The sequence below is a fragment of the Canis aureus genome, chromosome 36, assembly GCF_053574225.1.
Source record: "Canis aureus isolate CA01 chromosome 36, VMU_Caureus_v.1.0, whole genome shotgun sequence".
NCBI lineage: Eukaryota > Metazoa > Chordata > Mammalia > Carnivora > Canidae > Canis > Canis aureus.
Window position 1 is genome coordinate 25,732,262 of NC_135646.1, and position 14,834 is coordinate 25,747,095.

The 14,834-nt window shown below is 37.1% G+C and overlaps 1 long non-coding RNA gene across 1 annotated transcript in view; it reads right to left on the minus strand.

Annotated features, from left to right (window-relative positions):
* Window positions 1-5,305: 5,305 nt before the first annotated feature.
* LOC144306087 (uncharacterized) overlaps window positions 5,306-14,834 on the minus strand; it is a 40,491-nt gene continuing 30,962 nt past the window's right edge. The window contains exon 4 of the long non-coding RNA XR_013373116.1: window positions 5,306-5,478. This is a non-coding gene — a long non-coding RNA (uncharacterized LOC144306087). The remainder of the gene's footprint in view (window positions 5,479-14,834) is intronic.

Consider the following 14,834-nt stretch of genomic DNA (forward strand, 5'->3'; position numbering starts at 1 on the left):
GGCTTTATTCAATTCTAAGAAATTGTCTACATTTCAACTTGATTTGAAATATATCATGGAGCACAATGTGAAATACATTTTTGCATGTTATCAACTGTGATCCTGTGCAGTGGCTTGTCATTTAAAGATAGATTTCCCATCCCTCAACTCTACTGACGTCTGTTTTCCATGGCAGAAAATTTACCCACTTCAAGTGTGTAATTCAGTGATCTTGAGTAACTTTACTGAGTGATCCAACTATCACCATAAATGAATTTTAGAATCCTCTACCCAGTAAGATCCCTCGTGTCCATGTACATGTCCCCTTCCCCACCGTCTGCCTCAGGCAAACACTGATCTACTTTTGGTTTTTATAAATTCACCCCTTCTAAGCATTTCATATAAATGTAATAATACAATATATGTCCTTTTATGTTTGACTTCTTTCACTTTGCATAGTGTTTTCAAAGTTCATCCACGATGCATTCAGTTAACTTGACGGACTCTGTATCCATATGACTAATGTGAATTAAAAACTTACCGTCGGCTTTTATTAAGTTAGGAGTTAAGGATTTTGTCATTGGTGAGAGCTGCACTTTTGCAAAACTGCATTATATACTAGCATTGGTGATTTTGTGACAGATGTCTTTGTTTTAAAAGCATAAACACTATTGTTTGTTTTTACTTGATAGGTGGTAATTGTTCAAGCCAGAGTACTATTTCTCATTTCAGGAAACCTCTTCTAGGTTATAAGCTTAGAAGTATTATCGAGGACAACAAGCAGGGCCCTTGTTGATAAAACAGATTGCACCAGAACATTAAATGGGAACAGCTCATTCCTTCTTGTTTCAGCAGGGAGGTAGCCTGTTGAGGTTCCAGCCAACTGTGCTGTGGCCCAGGCCATGGACTGTGAAATTCATGAAGTCATCACCAATCACTAGGGCCAGAGGGAAATGGGGATTTTAGTTTATGTGGTTTAAAAAATAATGTGTGGAGGGTAGAGGCTGACCTGCCTTGCTCTAGAGGGCATCTGGAGAGATCTGATTGCCCTCCTCCCAGTGGTACTGCCATTCATTGTAAGTTGTAAAGTTAAACCTACTTAGACATTTTGGTGTTTGGCAGTACTTTAAAATTTTTAATAGCTCTCAAAAATAAAAAAAAATACATTAAAATGACAATCTAGTAAATTTCTGATTGTCAAGGCCAACTCATGTAGTTGTTTGTCAACTTTTATCAACCAAAAAGGTGTGAGGGTAGGGGGCACACATGTGCAGAATAGTATAACTGACCAATGAAAACCCAAAGGCATAAAACTGAAATTCTCCTGAAAATATTATTCCTTTTTAAAAAACATTATGCCTGAAGACCAAAAGTTAACATGTGAGTCTGCAGAATGTGACTTTTTTTAAGAGAGATTGAGAGAGAGTGGAGGAGGGGCAGAGGGAGAGAGAGGGAATCTTAATCTTAAGCAGGCTTCTCTCCCGGCGTGGAGCCTGATGTGGGGCTGGATCTCACACCCTGAAGTCATGACCTGAGCCAAAATCAACTCATGACCTGAGTCAGACACTTAACTGACTGAGCTACCCAGGCACCCCCAGAATGTGCCTTTAACATCATTCTGGAAGTATGACATTTATTTATGTCAAATGACTAGTCTAAATTAATTTTACTCCTTTTTGTTTTTTTTAAATTTTACTCCTTTTTGATTCAGTTTTATTGTATACCTATGAAACAATTTTGTTTAATGTGTCAGCTCCTCTAGCAGAACTTTGTAATCGGTTAAATAATGTCAGTTTTATATCTTGACATCAGATACTTGAAAAAAAATTATTTATTTCTGTAATGGTTTGTTATTTTCATCTAATACATAGAAATCAAAGTAAAACTTTGGAAGTTTTTTCTGTCAAAGCTGAAAAACTGACATTATTATGAATACTATCATACATTCAGTAAAAAAAAATTCAGTATTGTGAGTAAAATCGCTGTTTTCATGTCATATGTACATGTATTTTGGTGGAATACAAGGTCATGGTAAAAATAATGTCATTAAATTAAAATGACTCTAAGATTGCTTGTGGTTCAATATTTTATACAGTAGAAGCTGCAATTCCACAAATAGGTATGATTTGACTTACACAGATTTACAAATATTTTACTATCTATAAACAAGGAACTATACATTTTCTTGTGACATAGTTAAATTTGAATTTTAAAAATGTACTGTAACATGGTGGTATGTATTTTTTCTTTTTGTTGTTCATATCAAATAGAATTTAGGAATGTTTAAACCTTTGGAGAATTTCTTTTTAAATCAAGTTAAACTGGGCAGCCTGGGTGGCTCAGCAGTTTAGTGCCTCCTTGGACCCAGGGCCTGATCCTGGAGACCCAGGATCAAGTCCCACATCAGGCTCCCTGCATGGAGCCTGCTTCTCCCTCTGCCTGTCTTCTCTCTCTCTCTCTCTCTCTCTCTCTCATAAATAAATAACAATCTTAAAAAAATAAAAAAATTAAATCAAACTGTAATGATATAGAAATTTAATCTAAGCAAGTTCTAAATTTTGACTATATTTTTGTCAAAATAAGTTGAAAACTTTAATCAAATGTTAGCATGAAACTTTTAGCAAATTACAATTACTGTAAAACCTTAAGACATAGAACTTTTTCCAGACAGAACTGAACAAATTAACTTATGATCTCAGATGGAGTATAAAGATTTAAATTTGAAATTCTATAATTGCATATTGAAATATCTTGACTTATGAGGAGAATCATTTGATGCAGCTTCTATTTTTAATTAGATAAATTTATATTTTATGCCAGAATGGAATGAAACTGAGAACTATGATTTTGTAGCATCCAATCAAAGCATTAAAAAAAATCATGAAAGGAGGTGACTTATTCAGTGTTATTTATTTGGCAAAAATATTTGTTAAAGAAAAGCACTTTGAGTGGAGTACCTGTGAAAATATTGAGGTTGAAATACTGATGTATTTTAGTATAAAATCATTGACAATAATCCTAGTTAGCAGAAATTGTTGAGTTTTTCAAGCATCTCAGCACCTATATAGAGTTTTTATTTTAGAATACTGTAGTCTGCAAGAAGTATCCATTGAAGATGTCAATAATTCAAAAATATTGAAGAAAAGTGCAGGCAGTTTTATGAAAACAATGAAAAAAAGATTAAGATTATATAGGAAAATAAATTCTTTAGAAAAATACCAAGACATAGTATTAGAGAGAAATGTTATTTAATATACTGATTAAAATGAGAATAATTTAAACCTGAAGATTTTATTTGTTAATATTCAGATATTCAATATGAGTGTCTAAAGTTTTGTTCAGTGCACACGGTTGTGTTATTTTTATTTTCAAAAACAGTATTTGGATAGTACAATTTAAGGGGCTATTAAAAGTGATAGTCTAATTACTGTAGGTAATTTGTTGGTCAATAATACTTTAAAAACTCAGGTAATTTTATCTATTTTTAGTGTCCCATTTCCCTGAAAGGAGTTCCAGTGAGCATGATTAGTTCTATGACCACTCCGTGTACAGGGATACGATAGCTAAAGAGCTACATCTTGAAATTCACTCTAAACGAGTACTCAGCATCCAAGTAACTCCTACCAATTCTTTGCCTGACTTGGTGCATTTTGCTTGCTTCCCATCCTTTCCCTTCCTATCTCCATTTTTGAGTTTTGAGTCTTAGTTCTCATTTCTACTATCTCCCTTGACTCAATGGCTAGGTAGAAATAGTCATATAATTTCTTTGTTTGATCTTGGAAAATGTTCTTGACAATTCCTCTCTTGGAAGTCCCATTGTCTTGGCCTGGTGTTTAAGAATTTTTTCTGCTGGGGTGATTGGGTGGCTCAGTCAGTTAAGTGTCCAACTATTGATTTTGGCTCAGGTTGTGATCTCAGGATGGTTAGGTGCCCTGGAGCCCCGGAGACCAGCTCCCCACTCAGCAGGGAGTGTGCTTAAGATTCTCTTTATCTCTCCACTTGTGTGCACACACATGCTCTCTGCTCTCTTTCTCTCTCCAAAATAAATATATAAATCTTTAAAGATTTTTTTTTTTTAATTTGAGAGAGAGAGAGAGAGAAAGTGAGCAAGGGATCATGAGTTGGGGAGGGGTAAAGGAAGAAGGAGAAGCAGAATTCCTGCAGGGTATCAGGACCCTGGGACTTGACCTGAGCTGCAGGCAAACGGTTAACCGACTGAACCACCTAGGCGTCCTATAAAATAAATAAATAAATCTTAAAAAAACAAAACAAAACAATTTTTTCTGCTTGTAACTTGGCTTTCATCTCTTTTAAGTTCTGTATTGAGCAATGTTGTAAGTCACCAATCTTTAATTTTTATCATGATCACTTCTATTTATCTTTTTATCTAAGTATATTTTATTTAAGTATAGTTGACACAAAATGTTGCATTAGTTTCAGGTGTACAACATAGTGATTCGACAAGTCTGTATTTTACATCATTACCACTTTTTAAATTTGTTTTATTTTTCCCTCCAAGATAATGTATTAAGTATTTAAAAGACTCCTCACTAAGTGGCAAAGTTTAATTCACTTATTATTTTATACTCCCAACTATCTAAAATAGGTAACATAATATTCGGATCAATACTTACTAGTGGGACTGTTAGTTAATAATAATATTAACTGTTATAAGTCATGAAACTTTTCTTATTTTTTTGACCATCCTAATTCTAGGACAAACTCTTTATATAGGCAACTATTTGTTGGATTCAGCAAAGCCATAATTGTATCAGGAAATTTAATTAAGTTGAGTTTGTCATCCTTCTATAATACCAGGGAGGTTTCTAGCTATTAGAATATTCTACTAAAAATGTTGTCAGCTGCAATTATGATAAGATTCACCCATGGAAATTAATTTATGATTATCCCACAATTAATAACCTTATCAGTAAAAATTATGCCTTCTGGGTTGATAATATTCAGTCACTAGTTTTGTAAAGAAAGCGAAGTTAGTTATAGTGGTAAAAAAATTTAAAGTATGTTCTTAGTGTTTTTTTTAATCCTTATAAATAGGATATAAATACCTTCTAGAAAAGGTAACAGCTTTTCTATAATCCATATAATGTAGAATACTGCTAATAGCACCACATCACAGGAGATGACTAATAACAGTTTTTCACTCAACAAATTGATTAAGGTAAACATTTTGCACTGCTTGGGTTACCTATACTTTTATATGCTTTCATATACAAGTTATACTTGGGTTAGGATACTTCACATGCTTTAGGTTATAGAGTTATAACCTAAGATAGCTGACAAGTATACTAACGTAACTTACCAAAATGTCAGGTTGTGTAAATGTGACTTGGTATACTTGTACTATGGTTGTATCAACTCACTCTGTGGGCCTTGCCCTCGGGGAGGCAGTTATATGTCAATTTGGGTTGTGGAATTTTTATACCGGTAGTATTGATGATGAATTATTCTCTCTTCTGGCTGTGTGCTCACACATCAAATCTGCCAGGGAAGGTTGGAATTAATTGTTATCATTGCTATGTTTTTTAAAGACTTAAAACATTTTTAAAAATATTTAAATTTTTAAAAGTTTTACAAGATTTATTTATTTAAGAGAGAAAGAGAGCAAGCAGGGGGAGGGGCAGAGGGAGAAGGACACAAGCCGACTCCAAGAGAAGCAGACTCCATGCTGGACCACCAAGCTGACGTGGGGTGGATCCTGAGGTCATGACCTGAGCCAAAATCAAGAGTTGGACTCTTAAGCCACTAAACTATCCAGGTGTCCCTGGTTTTTCATTGCTTTGAGCATAGGTTTGTCCCTTGGCTGAGGCCCTTGAATGCTACATTTGAAACTAACCTTACAATTAGTGTTAGCAAATGGCATTGTATTATACAGTATGTATTATACAAACTCAACAACAACAACAAAAGTTTTAAACTTGCTTATCTAAAGGTACTAGAGAATAGAATCATTTTAGGTATTTTACTCACTAAATAACATTTTTGTGCTGGCTAATAACTCTTACTGCATTTGGATCCTTATATAAAATTCAACAATAAGCCAAGATGTCCAAGATGTCCAAGAGGGTACAAACCTATTCATTAGATATTGCACATATTTTGGGCTTGTCCAGACAGAAACTTCTTTAAGGGATACTTTATAAACATTTGTTATGTCATTTCTTTTTTTCTTTTTGTTATGTCATTTCTAATTGTCATTACTGCCACGGAAATTATTAATAGGGTCTTAAGAGCTTTTGAACAGCCATTATTTTTCAGGTTCATATATCAGATAATTCTCCATCAAAAGAGCTTGAATAGGGATCCCTGGGTGGCGCAGCGGTTTGGCGCCTGCCTTTGGCCCAGGGCACGATCCTGGAGACCCGGGATCGAATCCCACGTCGGGCTCCCGGTGCGTGGAGCCTGCTCTCCCTCTGCCTGTGTCTCTGCCTCTCTCTCTCTCTGTGACTATCATGAATAAATAAATAAAATCTTTAAAAAAAAAAGAGCTTGAATAACTTGAATAAATACAATGGAATTTTGTAGATTGACACTCAAAACCAATATGGTGGTGCAGACTCTACAATCTGATGACTTGCTTATCCTTTGTGTGCTCATTTTGTTGCCTCACGCCAAAGGAGCACCAAGAAGAGGGACTAGAAAAATAATAATTTTGTTTTATTTATAGTAGCACCTTCCTAGGAGATATAAAAGCTGGATGTTAGGGTTTTATCACAGTTGATTCCAATCAACTAGAGCTGATAAATGGTCACAAAATTTGAGTGTTTCCAGTATACCAGATCCTTATTGAACCTAAGTGAGGACACTTTGCTAATGAATGAACAATGGGTTTTCTTTCAGTAAAGTTTCTGTTTTTTTTTTTTTTTATAAAATATTAACATGCCATAAAATTGCACGCATGTGTGTGTATATGTGTGTGTGTAGTCCTGTGAGTTTTAACTCTTGTATAGATCTGTGCAGTCACCACCATAATCAGGACACAGAACAATTCCATCATACTCCAAACTTTCTCCTGCTCCCCACCCTTTGCAGGGGTATTTGATTGAAACTCTTGGTGACTCCCCATCTATTCTGTTTTTTTTTTCCCTAAGATATCATATATATGGAATCATAGGATGTGGAGCCTTTAAAGCTAGTTTTTTCCCCCCACTTAGCATAATTGTTTGAGATTTATCCATGTTAATGCACTTGTCATAATTTCTTTCTTTAGCTGATGAACTGTGGTCCATAGTATAACTCAGTTTATTATCCATTCACTTATTGAAGGATATTTGTTTTTTCCCTTCAATTTTTCGAGATTATGAATAAAGCTGCTATGAATATTTATGTACAAGGTTTTTTATGAAGTAAATTTTCATTTCTCTAGAATAAATACCTAGGAGCACATTTGTTGGGCCATATGAAAGGTATATGCTTAATTTTTAAAGAAACTGTCAAATTTTCCCAAAATGCCTGTACTATTTTGCATTCTAATTAACAATGTAAAAGAGAGAGCTTCTGGTTAGCTCAGTTGGTTAAGCATTTACCTTCGGCTCAGGTCATGATCTCAGGGTCCTGGGATTGAGCCCCGAGTTGGGTTCCCTGCTCAGCAGAGTCTGCTTCTCCCTCCACCCCTCCCTTCTGCTTGTGATTTCTCTCTCATGGTGTCTCTCTCTCTCTCTCAAATAAATAAAATCTTAAAAAATAAACCAACAACAATGTAAAAGAGTTTTAGTTGTTTTGCATCCTGTCAGCATTTGATATTATTTTTTTTGGATTTTAGTTAGCCTAATATTTTGCAGTAATATTTCATTATAGTTTTAATTTGCATTCCTAAAGCCTAATGACATTGATTGATTGTGTCAAAATTGCTCAGATATTTTAACTAATTAGAAACATGGATTGTTAGCACTGAGTTTTAAAAGTCTTAAAAAATATATAAATTTTGGATACAAGTCCTTTGGGGAATTGGAATTTAACAAACTATGTACAGACAATATATATTTATTTGATTTTATCCAGAAGACTAATTTTCAGTTCTTTTTTTTTTTTAGGACTTTATTTATTAATTCATGAGAGACACAGAGAGAGGGAGGCAGAGACATAGACAGAGAGAGAAGCAGGCTCCATGCAGGGACCAGGATGTGGGACTCAATCCTGGGACTTCAGGATCATGCCCTGAGCCGAAGGCAGGCACTTAACGCCTCAGTCACCCAGGAGTCCCTAATTTTCACTTCTTAACTACAATAAACATCAAAGATGCCTCCTTTTTGGCAGTTAAACCCTTGACTTTTCTTCCTTCAATCAACTACTCAATAGATCTCTTCCCTGGCCCATGTTCCCTTGTCTGGTGAGTCAATAGATTTGGATTTAATAACAAAAATCTGGTCGTCTTTTAAAATTATTTGACAGTATAAATCCAGTCGGATATCTCCCAACCAGGATGCCCTGGGGATGTTAATTAACTTTACAGAGAGTCTTAATTTACCTTACTATAAAATAAGGACGTATCTTAGAATCTTTGTGAAAATTAAGATAATAGGTATTAAGTGCTCAGTTAGAGCCTGGTACATATTGGAAATTCAATAAATAGCTCTCTCTGCTCTAGCAATAATATTAGTTTGGGATGCTTTCATATACTTTAATCATATAATTTTTAATTGCAAGTTAATGAATGCATAGGGAACAAAGTTTAGAGAAATAATTAATGTGACAGAAAAATAAGATTCTCAATAATGGGGATTTGTCTGATTTCTTATATTCTCTGCTAGACATTGTGGTGTTCTGTAACTAGCTGTTTAGGAAGTAGGAAAATTGGCTTGTCAATCTTATTATGGACAATTGCATAATTTACTTCCTTAGTAAACTCAATTACAGCTACAGCGATGGATGGGAAGAGGCCAAAAAAAGTGATTAGAGCTCATAAAAGCATTAGCAGTCCAATAATTGTATAATGAAGAGCAAGCAAGTGCTTCCACAATCATGGAAGGAATGTAAGGTGCTTAGTTAAATAGTTGTTTGATATTAATCAAACACTATTTTTCTGACAGTAAATTGTTAGTTGTGATTTTATTTATTCAGAGTAACTGGATTCTCTTAGATTTTCCTAATATAAATGCAAACACTTTAAGGAATGTGTTGTTTGTCCTTAAAAGTTATTAATATTATTTTTAAAGGTTTTATTTCTTCATTTGAGAGAGAGAGAGAAAGCATGAGCAGGGGGAGGGGCAGAAGGAGAAGCAGACTCCCCACTGAGCAGGGAGCCTGAAGCTGGGGCCATCTCAAGACCCCAGGATCATGACCTGAGCTGAAGGCTTAACCGACTGAGCCAACCAGGCACAGCTAAAAGTTATTTTTTCAAGTACCCAAGCCTATTGTTTAGGTATTGAAAAGAGGGGTAAACTTTAGAAAAATAGTTAATCCATGCAAAATAAAAAGCTAGACCAATCTTAATAGTCAAAATTCCAAGGGCCATTTGAGAGGAAAAGAGAGAGATAGAGACAGAGATAGAAATTTGTGTGTGTGTATGTGTGTGTGTGTGTGTGGGGGGGTGGGCATGAGGGAAAGAAGAGAGAGCAAGAAGGAGAGAGAGGGAAGGGGGTAGAGGGAGAGCAAAAGTGTTGTTGTTTGGCTACACATTGGCCTCACATACAGAAAGATCTTTGTAATCTTGTAATATCCAAGATCTGGATATTGATACTTGGCTTCCACTCCCGGTCATTTTTATTTAATTGGTAAGGGGTTTGATCCAGACATTGGGAATTTAAAAACTACCATAGGTGATTCACATGTGTGACAAAATTTGAGAATAACTAGATTAGATATAAATGGAAAAAAATAGTCTGGTTAAAGGTCACTTTTGTCTGACAGCTATATGGGATGGAAATAGTGTCCCATAACAAGTCTTTAAATTAAATCTTATCAGAAATTTACTCAAGCATTCTGGCAGAAATGTTAATTTCTTTCCCCAAGGAAGAAAACTTTGGCTTCCATATCTTGTTGGAGATAGCAAGAATCAAGAGACCCGATTTCTTGATTTCTGGCTCTTACTGCCTCATTCACTAGCTGTGTTTTTGGGAGCTTTTTCATTAGCCTTTGACTTATGTATCAGTAAGTGATGGTATGGAGCTAGTTAAATTTTATAATATTTCCTAACTCTAAATTTCTATAATTTTATGAATTGACAAAAATGATAATGAGTACCATTAAATGAGGAAGATTACAAGTAGAAAAGGCATAAGTTAGTAAATCTCATTAAACATATACCTTTAATACATGTAACCTGAATAACCTGAGCCACCTTGGTGTTGGCAGCAGCATGGAGTTGTGTTTAACACGCACAGATACATATACTCACACATGTACAGACACACACATCAGCACACACACTCAGAGAGAACTTCAACTCCAAAACTCTTTTTTCTTTTGAATATAATTGACACATAATATTACTTTAGTTTTAGATGTACAACTTCGCGATTTGACAAGTTTATACATTATGCCAGGTTCACCACAGCGAGCTCCCATTTGTTCCCTTACATCACTATACAAGGTCATTGACTATGTCCCTTATGTTGTGCCTTTTGTTCCCATGACTTACTCACTTCGTAATGGAAGTCTGTATTTCCCACTCCCTTTGGCCCATTTTGACCACCCCCTAGGCCTCTCCCTGGTGGGCAACTGTAATTTGTTCTCTGTATTTATGGGTGTCCCCAGATATCATTTTGAATTAGTGTTTTTATTTTCTTTGGGTAAATACCCAATAGTAGAATTATTTGATCATATAGTATTTCTATTTAAAAAATCAATTAATTATTAATTGATTATTTAAAAAAATTGTATTGGGACTCCTGGGTGGCTTAGCGGTTGAGTGTCTGCCTTTGGCTCAGATCATGATCCCAGGGTCTGGGGACTGAATCCCACATTGGGCTCCCTGCGGGGAGCCTACTTCTCCTTCTACCTGTGTCTACCTGTGTCTCTGCCTCTCTCTCTCTGTGTGTCTCATGAATAAATAAATAAGATCTTAAAACAGATTTTTATTTATTTGAGAAAGAGAAAGAGCATGTGTATAAGTGGAGGGAAGAGCACAAAAAGGGAGAGCGAGAGCGAGAGGAGAGACTCTCCAGCAGACTCCACACTGAATGTGGAGCCTGATATGGGGCTGAATCTCATGACCCTGAGATCATGACCTGAACTGAAACCAAGGGTTGGTCTCTTGACTGACTGAGCCACCCATGCACCCCTATTTTTATTTTTTAAAGTAAACCCTATGCCCAACATGGGGCTTGAACTCATGCCCCTGAGATCAAGACTCACATGCTCTACCAATTGAACCAGTCAGGTGCCCCTCTATTTTTATTTTTTGAGGAAACTCCATACAATTTTCCACAGTGGCTGCACCAGTTTGCACTCCCACCATCTGTGTACAAAGTTTCCTTTTTCGCCACGTCCTCCCCTACAATTGTTTTTTCTTGTCATTTTGATTTTAGCCATTCTAACTGGTGCAAGGTGCCGACTCCAGAACTGAGAGAACAAGGCTAGTGATAAAATTGTTTTTGTCAATATACATACAAATGCTCTGAAAATAATCTTTAATCATTTCTTCTACATCATTAAATAGCTGTTTCCACTAATGGAAACTAACTGTTCCATTGTCTTTTCTAGGTATTTATCCCACACATCTGTGCGCTCCTTAGAATTCATCAGCCATCAGGACCTCTTTCTCCTAGAACTGGTTCAGTAGGGCTTTGCCTATCAAATATTCTTGTACTAAATCTGGGTTCTAGAGAACTTGCAACTGTTTATAGGGGGTCCCAGAAGTCAATCAGAATTTCATTCCCTCCTCATCCACAAGGGTGTGTTTATTGCAGAAGAAGAATCAGGGTGTTCATTGAATACTGGCTGCAGCAGGCCATGAGTTGGTCTTCCTTGCCAGAGTCAAAACTGACACACCTGCTTCTATCCGTCCAAAGTTCTGGACAGTCCTGGGCTGTTAGGGATTTTATTCCACAGTGTGAAACATCCTAAAAATTCAGAAAGTTACTGCTTAGCTGGTGGGTTAATCCTAAGGTAAGTCTTGCCATACTGGAAGCAGATTAAGAGAAACAGGTTCTCCTAGGACCTCAGTCCTGGGCTGGCTTTCAGAGGCTTCCTTACGTGCATCCAAAGGACTCACTTTTTCCCAGTCACCAGAATTGGGATGGTTGGGAATCTATTCTCAAGAGACTGAATCATACCTACTTGCCTTTGGTTCTCTCGGTTCCCCCTGGCAACTCTGTTATGAAATCAGAATTTGACTGTGCTTCCTGAGGACTGCCATAGTGGCTACGTGTCTTTCTTCTTTCTTTCTTTCTTTCTTTCTTTCTTTCTTTCTTTCTTTCTTTCTTTCTTTCTTTCTTTCTTTCTTTCTTTCTTTCTTTCTTTCTTCTTTCTTTCTTCTTCTTCTTCTTCTTCTTCTTCTTCTTCTTTTTCTTTCTTTCTTTCTTTCTTTCTTTCTTTCTTTCTTTCTTTCTTTCTTTCTTTCTTTCTTTCTTTCTTTTTTTTTCTTCTTCTCTAAGTAGCTTTATTAATGGTGATAATTCAAGTCTAGGCAAATCTTGCCTGTGTAGTCCTTTGGCTCTGATCTAATTCAGCTGCTTCTGGTTCTCCCAATTGTGCCGCACCACGGTTGTGCTAGTGGCTTCACTTTCTGATCTCCTTACTATCAAGTAGCCCCGTTTGTTTGTGTCTGAGGAGATTAGCATTGATACAGCATATACGCAAAAGAACATTAATTTTTGACATGTTTAATTGGATTTTTAAATCCACATTAAAACCACAGTCCCCCAAAGTTACGCTTTGTAAAAAAAAAAAAAAAAAAAAAAAAAAGAAAGAGTTTTATAAATTCTTTAGGCGTCCATGAATATGTTAAGATGTAGGTCTGGTGGTTTGGATATCAAGGTTTCTTTTTTTTTTTTTAAGATTTTATTTATTTATTCATGAGAGTCACAGAGAAAGAGAGAGAGGCAGAGACACAGGCAGAGGGAGAAGCAGGCTCCATGCAGGGAGCCCAATGTGGGACTCGATCCTGAGACTCCAGGATCACGCCCTGAACCGAAGGCAGAACTGAAGGTGGAGCTGAAGGCTCAACCACTGAGACACCCAGGTGTCCCAAATATCAAGGTTTCTCTAAGCCAGGAGCAAAGGCAATTTTCTGCTTTTTAGGAAGGAAGGATAGTCTTATTAAAACTTGATGGAATGAAAAAAGGGAAGAGGAGTGAGAGTTAGACTTGAGAAGTGTTTGGAGTGTGGCTATGGAGGAAGAGGAAACAGCTCCTGCTTCCTGAACGCTGGGGGCTGTGTCCAGCAGTGTGGGAGAACTGGCATAGCCCTGGTGGAGGGAGGTAAGGAGGTAGTTAACCTAAGTCAGGGCTCCCATCTCCCATGGCCTTCTGTGGTGGGTTGGGATCTTGAATCTCTGTTATCCTGGTGGGTGATAGGGGAGGGATGGAATGTAGAGGTGCTCAAAGAGCTTGTGGGGCTGGTGTGGTCCAGGGTGGGTGTGAAGCTATGGTCATTTTATGAATAGAGGTAGATGGCTGGGGCTGTGAATCTCGGTCTGGAACAGACGGCGAGCCACACCCAGAGTAAAGCAGACCTGGGCAGAAGCTCCGCAGTAGGAACTGATGGTGGGCCAGAGAAGGCATTAGACCTGCTTCCGACGACTTGAAGATCCCCCCTGCACCACCGTGAAATCAAGAGAGCTCTACCACAAAGCTAAATGCCATATTGGTAGAAGCAGGGGCAAAGGAGAGGATCTCTGAAAGTGTTTACCTGAAAGGTGAATTATACCCCCCAAATTTAAAAATCTATGAACACAAAATCTTGTTTATTGATACGATGTTTCCCCCAAACTCATATCCTGCCAGCTTCTCCAATATTCAATGGGAGCTTGTAAAAATATGAAATCAGTTCTGGGAAGTGAAGAGCTGAATTTTCTTCGCATGTTTTAAGTTATGTGTACATTTTTATGCCTCCTACATATGGATTCTAGTAATGCTCCACTTTGCTGTATGCTCTTTCAGGGCAGCTTGACAGGTTTTCAGAAACTTTGGTCTGTGGGTCCATGCCTAACTCCTAATTTTAGAGCTTAAAGCTTTCACTTCCACCAGGAATTTCTTAGTGATAAGAGCCTGTCATCTTTGTAGTGTTTTGGGGGCATAGGTCAACTATTCATCTCAGTGAAGATTTATCTACTAAATATTGCTTGCTCTCAGGTGAGAGAGAGGCAATAAATAAGAACAAAAAGTAAAATAGTCCCAGGGCTTAAGATGGAATGTGATGTGAGGCCAGTGTTTCAGACCCTGGCATCGTGGTTGGTGCCTGGAAGGAAGCAGGCTTTCCCCAGAGCTCCAGATACCCCCTGGCAGCAACTTGGCTTCCAGGTGACCCATTCTTTCACAGAGCAATGGAGCAAGGGCTCTGAGCAGTTCCATGCTTCTCTGCTACTCCCTTCCTCTTTTTTTTTTTTTTTTTTCTCAGAAAGGATTAAATAAGAAATTGGATGTCTTTACAGACTGACTTCCCAGCCCGGAATGTCACGTGGAGATTTCTTTGACTTCCTCAAATTTAGTGAACTCACATTGTGCATTGTAACCACATAAATCAGCAGCTCTGCAGCCCTGCTCACAAGCACGGCAAAGGCCCAGATCGGGGATCTGCTCAAAAGCAAATAATCCTTTCTGCTTGGAAGGCAAGAAGGGCAAAGACAGGCGTGTGACTAGTTATTTTAATGTTTTATCCCCGTCACATTTTAATGTTTGCTTTTATAATTTCAAAGTGGATCTTTTTCAGTTTCTGTGTAGTCAACCACTTTCTCC